At 42.1% G+C, this 14,686-nt stretch overlaps 1 pseudogene; it reads left to right on the forward strand.

Moving 5' to 3' along the window:
- Positions 1–8,176: 8,176 nt before the first annotated feature.
- On the forward strand, positions 8,177–9,222 carry LOC138806207 (programmed cell death protein 10-like; annotated as a pseudogene).
- Positions 9,223–14,686: the final 5,464 nt, after the last annotated feature.

Raw genomic sequence — 14,686 nt, forward strand, 5'->3', positions numbered from 1 at the left:
GCCTCAAAATGTATATACAGCAAAACTAGCAGAATTGGAGGGAGAAACACACAAATGATCAATAACAGAAACTTCATATAAATAGAGAAACGTATTCATGGGCATGTATAATATGTATATGCCATACAGAAATTAATGTATATAATTTGATAATTATGATAATACATAGTAACATGAAAGTATAAATACATACTAGCATAATATGTAGTTAATACTATATATGATAAAATGTGTATGTTATATATAATTACATAATATAATATTTATTATACCTAATATACAATATACAATGTATATATAATTTCTGTATATAGTTATATATGTATATACATATCCATGAATATGTATGTTTTAAGTTTAGTTTCCACAAATGAAGCCGAAGGGGAGAGAGAAAAAGAGGAATGATTTTGAAATGCATTGCAACTATGTATTAAGATGGCATAAAGAGGGGTTGGGAAGGTGGCTCAGTGGTAGAGCGCTTGCCTTGCATGCCTGAGTCCCTGGGTTTGATTCCTCAGCACCCCATAAGCAAAAAGAAAAAAGCCGGAAGTGGCGCTGTGGCTCAAGTGGTAGAGTGCTAGCCTTGAGCTGAACAGCTGAGGAACAGCGCCCAGGCCCAGAGTTCAGGTCTCACGACCGGACCAAAAAAAAAAAGAATCTGTAGGGGCTGGGAAGGTGGCTCAGTGGTAGAGGGCTTGCCTTGCATGCATGAGGCCCTGGGTTCGATTCCTCAGCACCACATAAGCAAAAAGAAAAAAGCCAAAAGTGGCACTGTGGCTCAAGTGGTAGAGCGCTAGCCTTGAGCTGAAGAGCTGAGGGACAGCGCCCAGGCCCAGAGTTCAAGCCCCATGACCAGACCCAAAAAAAAAAGAATCTGTGGAGGGAGGGAGGGAGAGCAATGGAGAGGGTCTTCTGAGCAAAATATCGTATATGCATGTATGAAAAACCATGATGAAACTCCTTAATGCAATACACACACACACACACACACACACACACACACACACACACACACACACACACACACACAAAATGACGGGAGTCTGAGGACCTATGGCTGCTCAGGATGCTGAGATCTGAGGATTGCAGTTCAAAGCCAGCCTAGGCAAGAAAGTCTGTGAGACTCTTACCTCCAATAAACTACTGAAAATGCTGGATGTGGAGCTGTGGCTCAAACGATAAAGGGCTAGACCTGAGCAAAAAAGCTGAGGGTCAGCACCCAGGCCCTGAGTTCAAGCCCCAGGACTGGCATGAAAAAAATTAGCCCTTCAGCGTGGGGAATAATGATCTGGGCTGTTAGATTTTTAGGCACAGCTTTACAAGCAGCCACCTGGAGGCACCGGACCCAAATTTTTGCAGCAGGGACACAGACTGTGCAAACCTGTTCTTCCTGCCTGTCAGGCTGCGCCTGATGATTAATCATCTTACCCACAGATCCCTATCCTGTTTCCAGGAATAAACTGTGTCCCTAAAAATTCTTTCTAGGAATGAGACTGCATTTCACTGACTCCTGTCTTATCAACCTGCTAAGCAACCCCACGGAACTGGAAGAAAAGGACACCACGGGAGGCAGGAAGGACCCCACAGGAACCCACAGGATGGCAGTGCTGCGTTGACCAGGATCTAAACTGGGAATCCCCAGGCCAGGTACCCGCACCTGCCCAGAGATGTCTCTGCCAGTGTGAATCAGGATAGCAGGGGCAAAGGCTGGACTTGGGCCAGAAGACTCATGAAAATGCTATGACCAGAAAGGGATGAGGCAGTAACATTGTTTGTCCTAGCAGAACTAAAGACGGCAGAAATCAGACATTCTAGAAAACATTTAAAAAGGAAATTGCAAAGGTGTACTGAATAGGAAGCTACAATCTGCTGTGACATGTCATCCATTGATTCCCTTCAAAGAAGACAGTTGAGAAGAGATGGATATTTTCCTTGCTAAGCTAGTCACGTCCCTCAAGATGTCCTCTGGTTAGAGGTGGAAGATTCCCTTCTTCACAATAATAGGACAAGACTGATTGGTTGGACCAAAGACATCAAAGCCAGATTATTGTTAAGATTTGAATCTACAAATAATTACGTTTGGAGTAGTATCAGTTACAGAAGGAAGTTGTTAAATTCCTTTGAGGAAAAACACTGGGCTCATTTTCTGTAGTTTTCTACACATTATGTGTTTTATACTGCTTTATATTGTTTAACACTTTCATATTGTTATTGATGTACCAATTACTGCCATGGGATTTTCTGGAGGACATTATGGTTGTGGCAAGATATGATGACAAGATAATATCAGATCCAGTTTGAGGAGGAGATGAAACTGATTGCCTTCTGCTTGTGAGGAAGAATTGGACAATATATCTAAATCCCACTGAACTAAATGGCATGGGCAACTGACTCAGGAGGAACCAGAAAAAAACTCCTTGAAAGGGGAGCCAGGGGTGGAGTGAAAGTCACTCTCTGACTGAGAATCATCACAGAGTAGTTTCTGCTTTAGGAAGAAACACTGTACCCACCTGAGCAAACTGAGAAATGGGACACTTCATTGCTCATGATCCATAAGTCATGATCTTGAATTTTTCAGTCAACTTTGTCATGCTATCTTCTTCATTTTATCTGGGCTTGAATGCAGGCTCTCTGATTATTGATCATGTTACTTGCTAGACTGGAACTCTATCACTTGAGCCATATCTCCAGTCCAGGATTTTGCTAGTTAGAGATGGCTCCTCGTGGACTTTTCTGCCTTGAATAGCTTGGAACCATAATCCTCCAGGTCTCAGCTTCTTGAGTGGCTAGGATTACAGCCATGAACCCCTGATGCCTGGTTATGTTTGCTTCACTTCTATATATTTTTAAATCTGTCTGAAGTTTTCTAAAGTTTACTTTAAAAATAGTGTGAAATAAGCCAGGTAGGTGCCAGTAGCTCATGCCTCTTGAGAAAGGCTGAGATTTGGGATCAAGATTTGAAGCCAGCCTGGACAGGAAAGTCCATGAGATTCTTATCTCCAGTTAACTACTCATAAGAATCCAGAAGTGGAACCATGGCTCAAGTGGTTGAGCACAGAGAGGCTCAGGGACAGAGCCCCTTCCCCCCCACCCCCGCAAAAAAGAACATCCTAGGAGATATCTGAAGGCAATCCTGTCATGACTACATATTGTGTAACCACTCACTGTAAGTAGAACTCCAGCACCCCTAATGGCCTCAGGCTTTGTTCAAAAGAACACTACAAGAACATCAAATCCAATGGAGTTGATCAAACATGAAAATCTCCCAAGAACCAAACTGATGCACCGGAATTATATTTATGTTTCATGCTTTTATGTGCAAGTAGATGAACAGTCTTCCAGGAACTCCTGTGAGTTAAGTATTTCTATATAATATGCACCATCATAGTGTGTGTTAATTAAATGAAGGATCATTTAGACAAGTGTAATGTATATATTTGTTTCCAACTTAGTATTATGACTTCTTCAAAGAAAGCACTCCCACAATCCCATCCATAGATAGCTTTATTTTATCTGTGGAGGGAAGTTGAAGTACTATTCTTAGAAAAATTTTCATCATATATTTAGGAAATGGACATGTTTGGGTTTTCTTTCTTTGTTGCTTTTTTGTTCATTTGTTTGTGTTTTATTTTGAGACAAGGTCTCACTGTATACCCCAGGACTGACCACCAACTTGAGATCCTCCTGTGTCAGCATCCCTAGTACTATGATTCCCGGTGTCCTCTGAACCCAACTGCAATGAAATATTTTTCAGTCTGTCCCCACACTCAGTCCAGCCATGCTCCTGAGCTCAGCATCCCCCTCTGCCAAGCTCATTTCTCCACTCCCAGAGGCTTCTCTGTGTAATCCAAGCTGGCTTTTTAATCCTCCTATTCAACATTTTTGTATTTGTTAAGACTTCATGTATAACCTAAAATTTAACCTAGTTTGGAGAAAGTTCCATGGGCTACTGAGAAGAATTTGTACCTTACAGGTATTGCATGAATATTCCGTAGATGTCTGTTATGTCTATGTGATCTAGAGTATCATTAATTCTGAAGTCTCCTTGATTGTTTTTCCCCTAGATGACCCACTGTTTTGCATGGGGTATTGAAGTCATTTACTACTTTTGTTTTCCAGTCTCTCTGTAGTTTTACATCTAGTACTGTTTGCTACTTTTTTATTTTATTTTATTTTTGGGTCTGGTCGTGGGGCCTGAACTCTGGGCCTGGGAGCTGTCCCTCAGCTCTTCAGCTCAAGGCTAGCGCTCTACCACTTGAGCCATAGCGCCACTTCCGGCTGTTTTCTTTTTGCTTATGTGGTGCTGAGGAATTGAACCCAGGGCCTCATGCATGCAAGGCAAGCGCTCTACCACTGAGCCACCTTCCCAGCCCATGTTTGCTACTTTTTTAAATTAGGTGCAGCAACTTTTTATTATTGAAATTAGGGTCTGGGCACTAGCCCTGAGTTTTTTCCGCTTTGAGCCACAGTGTCACTTTCTTTGCTCCGATGGTTAACTGGAGATGAGTCTCATGGACTTTCCTGACCCGGCTGGCTTTGAAACATGATCCTCAGATCTCAGCCTCCTGAATAGTTAGAATTACTGGTGCCCTGTGATGACAATTATTATATCTTCTTGATGGATTGTTATCTTTATCAGTACAAAGTAGCCTTTCCTCTTCTGATTAATTTGGTTTGAGGGAGGTCTGCTTTGTCAGATACTCCTGCTTGCTTTTGGAATCAATTTTCTAGGGCTTTCTTTTCCCATTTTTTTTTCATTTTAAACCTGTTTGTCTTTGCAAGTGAGATGTGTTTCTTGTAGGCAACAAATAGTTGGGCCTTGGGCTGGGAATATGGTGCAGTGTTACAGTGCTTGCCTTGCATGCATGAGGCCCTGAGTTCTATTCATCAGCACCACATAAGCAGAAAAAGGTGGAAGTGGCACTGTGGCTCAAGTGATAGAGCTCTAACCTTCAGCTGAAGAGTTAAGGGATAGCACTCAGGCCCAGAGTTCAGTCCTCACAACTGACAAAAACAAAAAACAAGAAACAAAAACAGTTGGGTCTTGTGGGATGAATCAAGTAATCCACCAGCCCTAAACTCAGAAGTCTCAGTTTTGTCTGAGATGCAACTCCTGAGCAAAGAAATGAACAAGGCACAGGCTCACAATGATCCTCAAGTAATAGGACTTGCTCTTTACCACAGAGTGGTGCCACTGATGAACATGCCCTTCACAACCTGAACTAACTCCTGCTTAAACGTCTCAGTAGGTCCACCTTACATATTCACCAACTCCACAACTACCATCTCCCATATAGACACTTTAGTGAGATGTCTCACACTAACTCCCCGCATTGGATTTAAGACATGAGGGAGGGCTGGGAAGGTGGCTCAGTGGTAGAGCGCTTGCCTTGCATGCTTGAGGCCCTGGGTTCGATTCCTCAGCACCACATAAGAAAAAATAAAAAAGCCGGAAGTGGCGCTGTGGCTCAAGTGGTAAAGTGCTAGCCTTGAGCTGAAGAGCTGAGGGACAGCGCCCAGGCCCAGAGTTCAGGCCCCACAACCGGACCAAAAAAAAAAAAAAAAAAAGACATGAGGGAAACATGGGCATAAGCCCAAGACAGGACTATGAGTCAAGAATATGTCCAGGGACCCTATATCCCATTGAGGGATAAAAAGCAAGGGATGAAATAAAACAACTTTTAAAGGGTAATAAGCCAGCCAAGAATATGTAACCACAAAAGAAAAATTGGACTGTGGCTATTCTTTTATGTAGTTAATGGGCTAGGGAAGATAAGTACAGCAAGAGGCAGGGGTACAAAGGTAGTCTTTGGGGTATTTTTGGATGAGTCATTTTGTGTAGGGGAAGATTATTATTTGTGTAGGGGCAGATTTTGTATGGGGCAGATTATGGGTAAGATTACAGGTGCTTGGTGGTTATGGGTTAGTGTTCTATACAGTATTGGCTAGGGATGCTGAGTGGGATGTATGTTGTGTGTGTGTGTGTGTGTGTGTGTGTGTGTGTGTGTGTGTGTGTGTTTCAGAAAAAGGGTAGGGTTAAGTTGTCAAAACATGGCTAGGTGCAGGTGGCACATATATCTATAATTGTTGTTACTCAAAAGGCTGAGACCTGGAGGATCATAGTTCAAAGACAAGAAAGAGGGCTGGGAAGGTGGTTCAGTGGTAGAGGGCTTGCCTTGCATGCCTGAGGCCCTGGGTTTGATTCCTCAGCATCACATAAGCAAAAAGAAAAAAGGTGGAAGTGGCACCGTGGCTCACATGGTAGAGCGCTAGCCTTGAGCTGAAGAGCTGAGGGACAGCGCCCAGACCCAGAGTTCAGGCCCCACAACCGGACGCAAAAAAAAAAAAAAAAAAAAAAAAAAAAAAAAAAAAAAGACAAGAAAGAGAAGGCTGTAGGATTCAGATCTAATTAACAAGCAAAATTCCAGACTGGAGGCATAGTCCAATGGTTTCAGTGCCACCTCATAGTAAGAAAACCAATGACAGAGTACTGAGTTCAAGCTCCTATCTTGTGACCCACAGACAGAAGACAGACAGGCAGGCAGATAGAAAGAGTAAGAGAACAAGAGTGAGAGAGGAAGGAGGAAGATGAGGAGAAAGAAAAGGGAGGAGGAAAGGAGGGAGAAATGGAGGGCAGAAGGAAGAAAAGGAAGGAATGAAGGAAGGAAATAAGGAAGGAAGGAAGGAAATAAGGAAGGAAGGAAATAAGGAAGGAAGGAAGGAACGAAGGAAGGAAGGAAATAAGGAAGGAAGGAAATAAGGAAGGAAGGAAGGAAGGAAGGAAGGAAGGAAGGAAGGAAGGAAGGAAAAAGCATTTAGAGGCCAGGCCACCTAGATCTAGCAAATGGTGTAAAATTCAACTTTTATCAAACTTTGCCCATTAAGCATATGGTTGGAATAAAAGCAGCATCCAGCAGAATGTTGGAGGGGAGTGAAGGAATCTCTTGAGAGAGATGACAATGTGACTGTATGGAGTAGGAAGGTTCCCCTTTGCTCAGGTCTACAAGGAAGCCAGAAGAGATTTTCCTGAAGATTGTTCTGTGTCCTTTGGACTGGGAGAAGCCCTATCTTATGAAATTCACATTTCATAAAACTGCATATGGAGAAGTGACATGGCCACAGGAGAGAAAGGGACACATATACCAGGAAAGGGAGGAAAGGGCTATGCTGTGGATAGCATGGCTCCCCAGGGCAAGAAGGCCAGCCAAGTCCTCAGTGCCCTACCAGGATGAATCAATGTGTGGGGCCCAGAGGGGTGGGTTAGCCTCCCCCCATCTCTACTCCAGGCACTCTGTGTCTGGTTTCCTCCTGTTTCAGGTTTTGTAACAGCCTGAAACTCTGCCGAGAAATGTGCTCTTATGTAATGTTGGCTACCTGCTCAGCTTATCTCTAAAGGCTCAGCTAGTACTACCTACCCACGCCAACTGCAAGGAGGATTCTGCATCCACAGGGTTCTGTCTGCTCTAGTTACACAGGTGGGTGTTAGTTTTGATACTATCTCATGTGTTCCCTGGCTACATATCCCTCATTTTTTTTCTTTTTTGCTTATGAGGTGCTGAGGAATAGAACCCAGGGCCTCATGCATGCAAGGCAAGCGCTCTACCACTGAGCCACCTTCCCAGCCCAATATCCCTCATTTTTTTATGTGCTCCACACTAGAACTGAATTTGCCAATTTCCCATAGATTTCTGTGACAACGCATCTTTATTGACTAACATATATCTAGTTCAATTTGTCACCAGCCCTTCCTTCCTTCTTTTTGTCCTTCCTTCCTTCCTTTCCCCCTTCCCTCTTTCCTCCCTCCTTCCCTCCCCCCACTCTCTTTCCTTCTTTCTTTTTTGAGGTGCCAGTCCTGAGCTCAAACTCGCCCTGTGCAGTGTCCTTGAGCTTCTTTTGCTCCAGTTGAGCACTCTACCACTTGAGCCATAGCTCCACTTACAATGTTTTCAGTCTTGTATTGCAGAAAAGAGTCTCACAGGGTTCCTCTCAGGTCCTTTGGTGAATTGATCCGGTAGTTGAGGGGGGACTCTAGAGGTGGGAAGTGAAGTCAGAGTCTCAGTTGCTGATCTCTGTATCTTTTGTGCCCCATTCTTTAACATGAAAAAAGAAAAGAAAGATTGCAGGGAATGAAGATTCTTCTGCATGTTAGCACTGCTTTTTCTACTGTTGTTGTTGAATGAGGATGACAATGGAAGAGATGAACAATGATGCTGAGACCACTTCCATGGATTCTATGCCCCTCTATACAATCATGTATCCTGTGTTTAATGATTTGGAATGAGTAAATCGAGCCTCTTTCATGAAGGATGAAAAAGAAAATCCAGGACTCACACAAGACATTATGAAAAAAGCATAGAAGTTAACTTCACAGAGTCCTTCTTCTTATAGCAGCTGAGTATAGAAGAGCATATGATTGAATGACCAGAGCCAGAATTCTGGGACCTAAATAAAAAGAGATGAGGACTTAGAGTCTCAGTAAGATCCCAGATAAGTTCAATGACAGAGTGAGGTTTCTGCAAACAATTAAGGACATAGCTAGGCTGGGAAGGTGGCTCAGTGGTAGAGCACTTGCCTTGCATGCCTGAGGCCCTGGGTTCGATTCCTCAGCACCACATAAACAAAAAGAAAAAAGCCGGGAGTGACGCTGTGGCTCATGTGGTAGAGCACTAGCCTTGAGCTGAAGAGCTGAGGGACAGCGCCCAGGCCTAGAGTTCAGGCCCCACAAGTGGACCCAAAAAAAAAGGACATAGCTAGTGCAATAAAAAGAACTACTTGATACAGTGAATAATGTCTTCAAGAAATACCAAACCTAGCCTGGCGCCTGTAATTCTAGCTACTCAGGAGGCTGAGTTCTATGGTTCAAAGCCAGACTGGGGAGGAAAGTCCGTGAAACTCTTATTTCTAGTTAACCACCAGAAAACTGGAAGTGGCACTGTGACTCAAGCAGTAGAGCTCTTGCCTTGAGCTGAAGAGCTGAGGGACAGTGCCCAGGCCCAGAGTGCAAGCCCCACAACCGACAAAAAAAAAAAAAAAAAAACTGAAACCACAGGGCACTCAAACAACAAAAGAAAGAGTTTGTACTACAAAAAGTACCCTAAAGTTTTCAGTGATACCCTGAAAACATATTTTAAAGATGGTAAGGCAATAAATGTCTTCATAAGTGCCAATCAACTAATTCATCAAACCAACTTGCTACTTCAGACCTTCAAAACTGTGGCCTGAAGGTTGTATATGTTAAAAGATGTACTTCTTAGTGGCCATATTAAACTGCCTTTATCTGTAAATTTTAAAGTTTTTCTGTATAAATTATCAGTCTCTCCTGAAGAGATCTAATCCAGGATGTTGGATGGGATTATTGCCATCTCCCACCATAGTTTTGTAAAATGTATCTTAATCATAATCTCACACTGAAGATTTTGCATCACTTTTTCTACTATTATTCTTTGAAGAACTATAAGACAAAAGAATGTACGCCTTAATGTGTCATTATATAACATTCCTTAAAAGAACTGTAAATATTAATGTTTGTTTCTCACATTTTAACTTGAAAGTGATATGCTGCCAGATAATGAATTTAACAAAATTTGCTGGTAAATATTCAATAAATAGTTTTTTTAAAAGTCTCAGGGAATTTTCCTGCCTAAGCTGGCTTTGAACTGCAATTTTTAGATCTCAGTCTTCTGATAGCTACTTTTATAGACATGAGACACCAGCACTCAGCTCAGCAGCCATTTTTTTAATCCTATTGGTTTGTCAATAACTGAAAGTATGAAATTAATTTGTAAAATTCCTTTATATTGTTAATGAATTCCCATACAATTCAGTTCAGTGTCATTCCCCAAAATGCATGTATCCTGTCACTTTTATTCCATTGCAGTTAATTGTAATATTTTTCCACAACTGACATTACAGTTCCTACCTTCCAATGTGATAGAACATAGTATTCTTGGGCTGGTAAATTGCTAGAAGATGTGCAATTGTCTATAGAATCCTGGGGCTTGAACTCAGGGCCTGAGCACTCACTGTCCCTGAGCTTTATTACTCAAGGCTAGTGCTCTAACACTTTGAGCCACAACACCACTGACAGTTTTCTGGTGGTTAACTGGAAATAAGAGTCTCATGGATCTTCCTGTCCTGAGATCACACCCTAGTGAAAGACCCCAGACTCACTGGGAAGCTTTCTTCAACGGGAGGGCACCCCAAGAACCAAGACTCCAAACCAGCAGATGCAATAAACAAGAGGATTTTATTAGGCGTTTGCCCAAACGGGCTCCCTGTCCAAGGCAGACTGGAAGCCCGGAGCAGCAGTTACAGGCACTTTTAAAGACAAAAACCACAGGATTAGCATAAGACCCCAGGCTCCCCAGGATTGGCTCAGCTTAAAAATTATCATATACTCCAGCCTGCTCGGGAAGTTTTGTAACACTTGTTGAAAACTAGTTGGTTCCCTAGGGGGAGGCTTCTCTGGAGGGGAGTCCACATAGTTACAGGCTCCTTTGCTGGGCTCGCCAGATGGTCTTTATCTTGAGCCCCTTGCTGAGAGTTTCTAAACAGGGATTTAGAAGAACATATCTATGTTTGCAGACCTGGTCCCTGGGCCTGCATCTGGACTTTGTAACTTTTTAACTTATTTCTGGGAGGGGAAGAGTCAGTGTTAGCAGCAAGCAGGTTTACAGAAGCAGAATTAGCAGTTAGCATATTGTAAAATGGACATGGCCCATATTGTAAAATGGACATAGCCCCAATTTCAATCTTTCACTAGTACTGCTTAAACAAACAAAAAGATCTGCTATCTCATCTTATTTAAAATTTTAAACAGAATTCTTAGTTTATGATCTTTTTATTTTTTACTGTTTTGTTCCTTTATGCTCAAAATTTCTGCAATAATTTAAAGTCTAAATCTCTGAACTGTACTTTGTTGCATTTTGGTTTCTGATGTGACATAAGACATTCACCTTCTTGGATGTTCTGTAACACTGATCTTAACTGTGGTGATCTAATAGATCTAATAGCCAGGCGCCTGTGGCTCACAACTATAATCCTAACTACTCAGGAGGCTGAGATCTGAAGATCATGGTTCAAAGCCAACCCAGGCAGGAAAGTCCATGAGACTCTTATCTCCAATTCACCACCAGAAAGCAGGAAGTGGCTCTGTGGCTCAAGTGGTAGAGTGCTTACCTTGAGCTGAAGAGCTCAGGGACAGCTCCCAAGCGCAGAGTTCAAGCCCCATGACAGACACACACACACACAAAAGAACTAATAAATGGGAAAAAAGAACTAATAAATGGGAATGCAGAATGCATAGAATTCAGTACTAACACTAAAAACTTGACCAGGCACCTGTAGCTCACACCTATAATCTTAGCCATGCAGAAGGCTGAGATCTAAGAATCATGGTTTCAAGCCTGCCTGAGCAGGAAAGTTTCTGAGACTCTAATACCCAATTAACTACCAGAAGGTCAGAAGAGGAGCTGTGGTTCAAGTAGTAGAGTACCAGCCTTGAACACAATAGCTCAAGCACAAAAGCACAAAAGCTTAGTTACAGCACCCAGGCCTGAGTCCAAGCCCCAGGACTGTAACAAAAAATACTAAGAAGTTAGTCTTTTAAATCATAATGAAAGAACAATTTCCATGAGTATCCTTAATAAATTATCACAAGGGTGTGGAGAGAGGAGAAGGGCCCATATGCAAAGAATCCACAGTGACCTCACTTCCAAATGAACTCATGCACACACATTCACAGTACTGATACACCAAGGCTTCAACACCATCCTTTTCAACACAGAAGACCAGCTTTTGATTCAACAGACACCAGATGCTAAGTAAGTATGTCCTGGTAGCTTACTCAGTTAAAATCTCAGGGAACATCAACTTCTGATCTGAGCTTTAGCGAACATACAGAAGAATGCTGAGTTAACAAACCCATCAGAGATCTCTTTGGGCTAGACATTCCCACTCAAACTGAAAATGAGAAGACATTCAGTTATCAGTATTTTACACCTGAAATGTCATCTTTGAAGGTTGTAGATCAATTTGTCTTAAAACATAACAGATAGTAAGCATAGTCATGGGCATTTGTAATTCCAGCATTCTGCAGGCTGAGGTAGGAGGTGCTTGATTTCCAGAGCATCAAAGGATATAGAGTAAGATCTTGCCTAAAGAACTAATATAAGGGGCTGGAAAGGTGGCTCAGTGGTAGAGTGCTTGCCTTGCATGCATGAGGCCCTGGGTTCGATTCCTAAGCACCACATAAGCAGAAAAGGCCAGACGTGGGGCAGATGCTCAAGTGGTAGAGTGCTAGCCTTGAGCTGAAGAGCTGAGGAACAGCACTCAGGCCCAGAGTTCAGGCCCCACGACTGAACCCCCCCCCCAAAAAAAAGAACTACAAGAACAACAAATCCAATGGAGTTGATCAAACAAGAACCAAACTGATGTACCTGAATTATACTTATGTTTCCTGCTTTGAGTTGCAAGTAGATTAACAGTCAAAGTATTTCTACATAATATGCATCATCATAGTGTGTATTAATTAAATGAATGAAGGGTAATTTCGACAAGTATAATGTATATATTAGTTTTGTTCACAGAGTAACTTAGTATTGTGATTTCTTCAGAAAAATGCCCCAAAGTCCCATCCGTAGGTTACTTTTATTTTACTTGTGGAGGGAAGTTGAAGTACTATTCTTAGAAAATTGTCATCATGTATTTAGAAAAAAAGGAAATTGATTTATTTGGGTTTTCTTCCTTGGTTGTTTTTGTCTGTCTGTTTGTTTCATTTTGAGACAAGGTCTTACCGTGGACCCCAAGGCTGACCACCAACTTGAGATCCTCCTGTGTCAGCATCCCTCGTGCTGTGATTATAGGTGTCCATTGGGCCTGGTTGCACTAAAGTATTTTTCCATCTGTCCCCACACTCGGGCCACCATGCTCCTGAACTCAGCATCCCCACCTACCAAACTCATTCCTACACTCCCAGACCACCACACAGACACATGTGTCTTCATCTGTCCTGAACCCACGCTAAAGCCCCTGGAGTGGTATATACATGCATGTGTGCATGCACACGTGCGCACGTGCACACACACACACAAACAGAACAAAGCTGGGAGCTAAGAGCTCATACCAGCGTCTGCCACGGATTGCAGAAATCCTTCAGTCCTTCCCTCTGGGCTAAGCTTAGACTTCCTAGTATTATCTAATTGCACCCTTAATCTCATTCACCTCTGAAATGTTTTTCCCCCGGTGCTTGTACCACATACCATTTGTCCTAAATCTTTTGTACTGGCAGCTTCCCCTTCTCTCCCTCAGTATTTCCTGCTCTTTCCAGGTACAGACACAGGTTCACATCAGGACCAGGTCCAAAAGACCTCTCTCTCTTTTCTTGCAGAATTATGCTATTTATAAATAATACCCTTAATTAACACAATACATTGAACTAATAGAGGAACTCTGTTAGTTTTAATAAGGTTGATAAATTTCACAAAAGCTGGGCACTGTCGGCTCACATCTGTAATCCTAGCTCAGGAGGCTGAGATCTGAGGATCACAGCTCAAAGGCAGCCCAGACAGAAAAGTCTGTGAGACTTTTTCTTTTTCTTTTTTTTCTTTTTATTGCGAAAATACCGTATAGAGGGGTTACAATTACATGGGCAAGGTAATGAGTACATTTCTTATCACGCATTGTGGCCTCCTCCAGTTTCCTCTTCCCATCCCTTCCCATCCCCTTCCCCCACCCCGCTCCGCAATCCCTCCTCCCCCCAATCAAAGTTTTAAGTTCGTTTTTCAACATAAAGTCTTGTACATCTCATTGTTGCAATGGGCCCACCTGTATCCCTATTTAAACAATTTGTTTTTTCCCTTCCCCTCCACAAATTATGCCAACACCAGATACAGTAAAAACAGGGGTTATACTGTGGAGGAGGGACATACAAAGCAACAAAGAAATCATCTTATAAATATGTTAGAAACAATCGCAAGAAAGAAAAAACATTTGTGTGAGCCTCTTATCTCCAATAAACTACTCAGAAAAAGCTGGAAGTAGCATCGTGGGCCAAGTGGTAGAGCATTAGCCTTGAGTACAGAAAGGCTCAGGGACAGAGCCCAGGTCCTAAGGTCAAGCCCCAGAACTGGCAATTTTTTTTTACAAAAATAGATTGACTATTGATGTGATAAACAATTTTACAATTCCTTCCTGATTTTTTTTATATTAGCAAGTACTGACATGACAATTCAAAATATAAAAAATCTAAATTGAAAAAAATCTAAATTGTTTGCTTCAAGAGAAAGTAGGGTATGAATCTTTTGAATAAAGTGTGTCCATGCTTACTGCATTATAATATCTATCATTCACTTTATGAATACTATGACTCATAATCTTAATCTTCATTATAGAAAATGTATTTTAAAAAATCCCCCAACAACAAATCCTCAAAGAAACAACTGCCCAATAAATAAGTGGGCTAAAGACTTAAAGAGAAACTTCTCTGAAGAAGAAAGGATGGCCAATAGACACATGAAGAAATGCTCAACTTCACTAGCCATAAAAGAAATGCAAATCAAAACAACATTGAGATACCACCTCACCCCAGTTAGAATGGCAAAAATCAAGAACTCTAATAACAACAATAGATGCTGGAGGAGATGTGGACAGAAGGGAACCTTACTTCATTGCTGGTGGGAGTGTAAAC

Source organism: Dipodomys merriami, unplaced genomic scaffold (assembly GCF_024711535.1).
Source record: "Dipodomys merriami isolate MVZ:Mamm:240054 unplaced genomic scaffold, mDipMer1.0.p SCAF_4, whole genome shotgun sequence".
NCBI lineage: Eukaryota > Metazoa > Chordata > Mammalia > Rodentia > Heteromyidae > Dipodomys > Dipodomys merriami.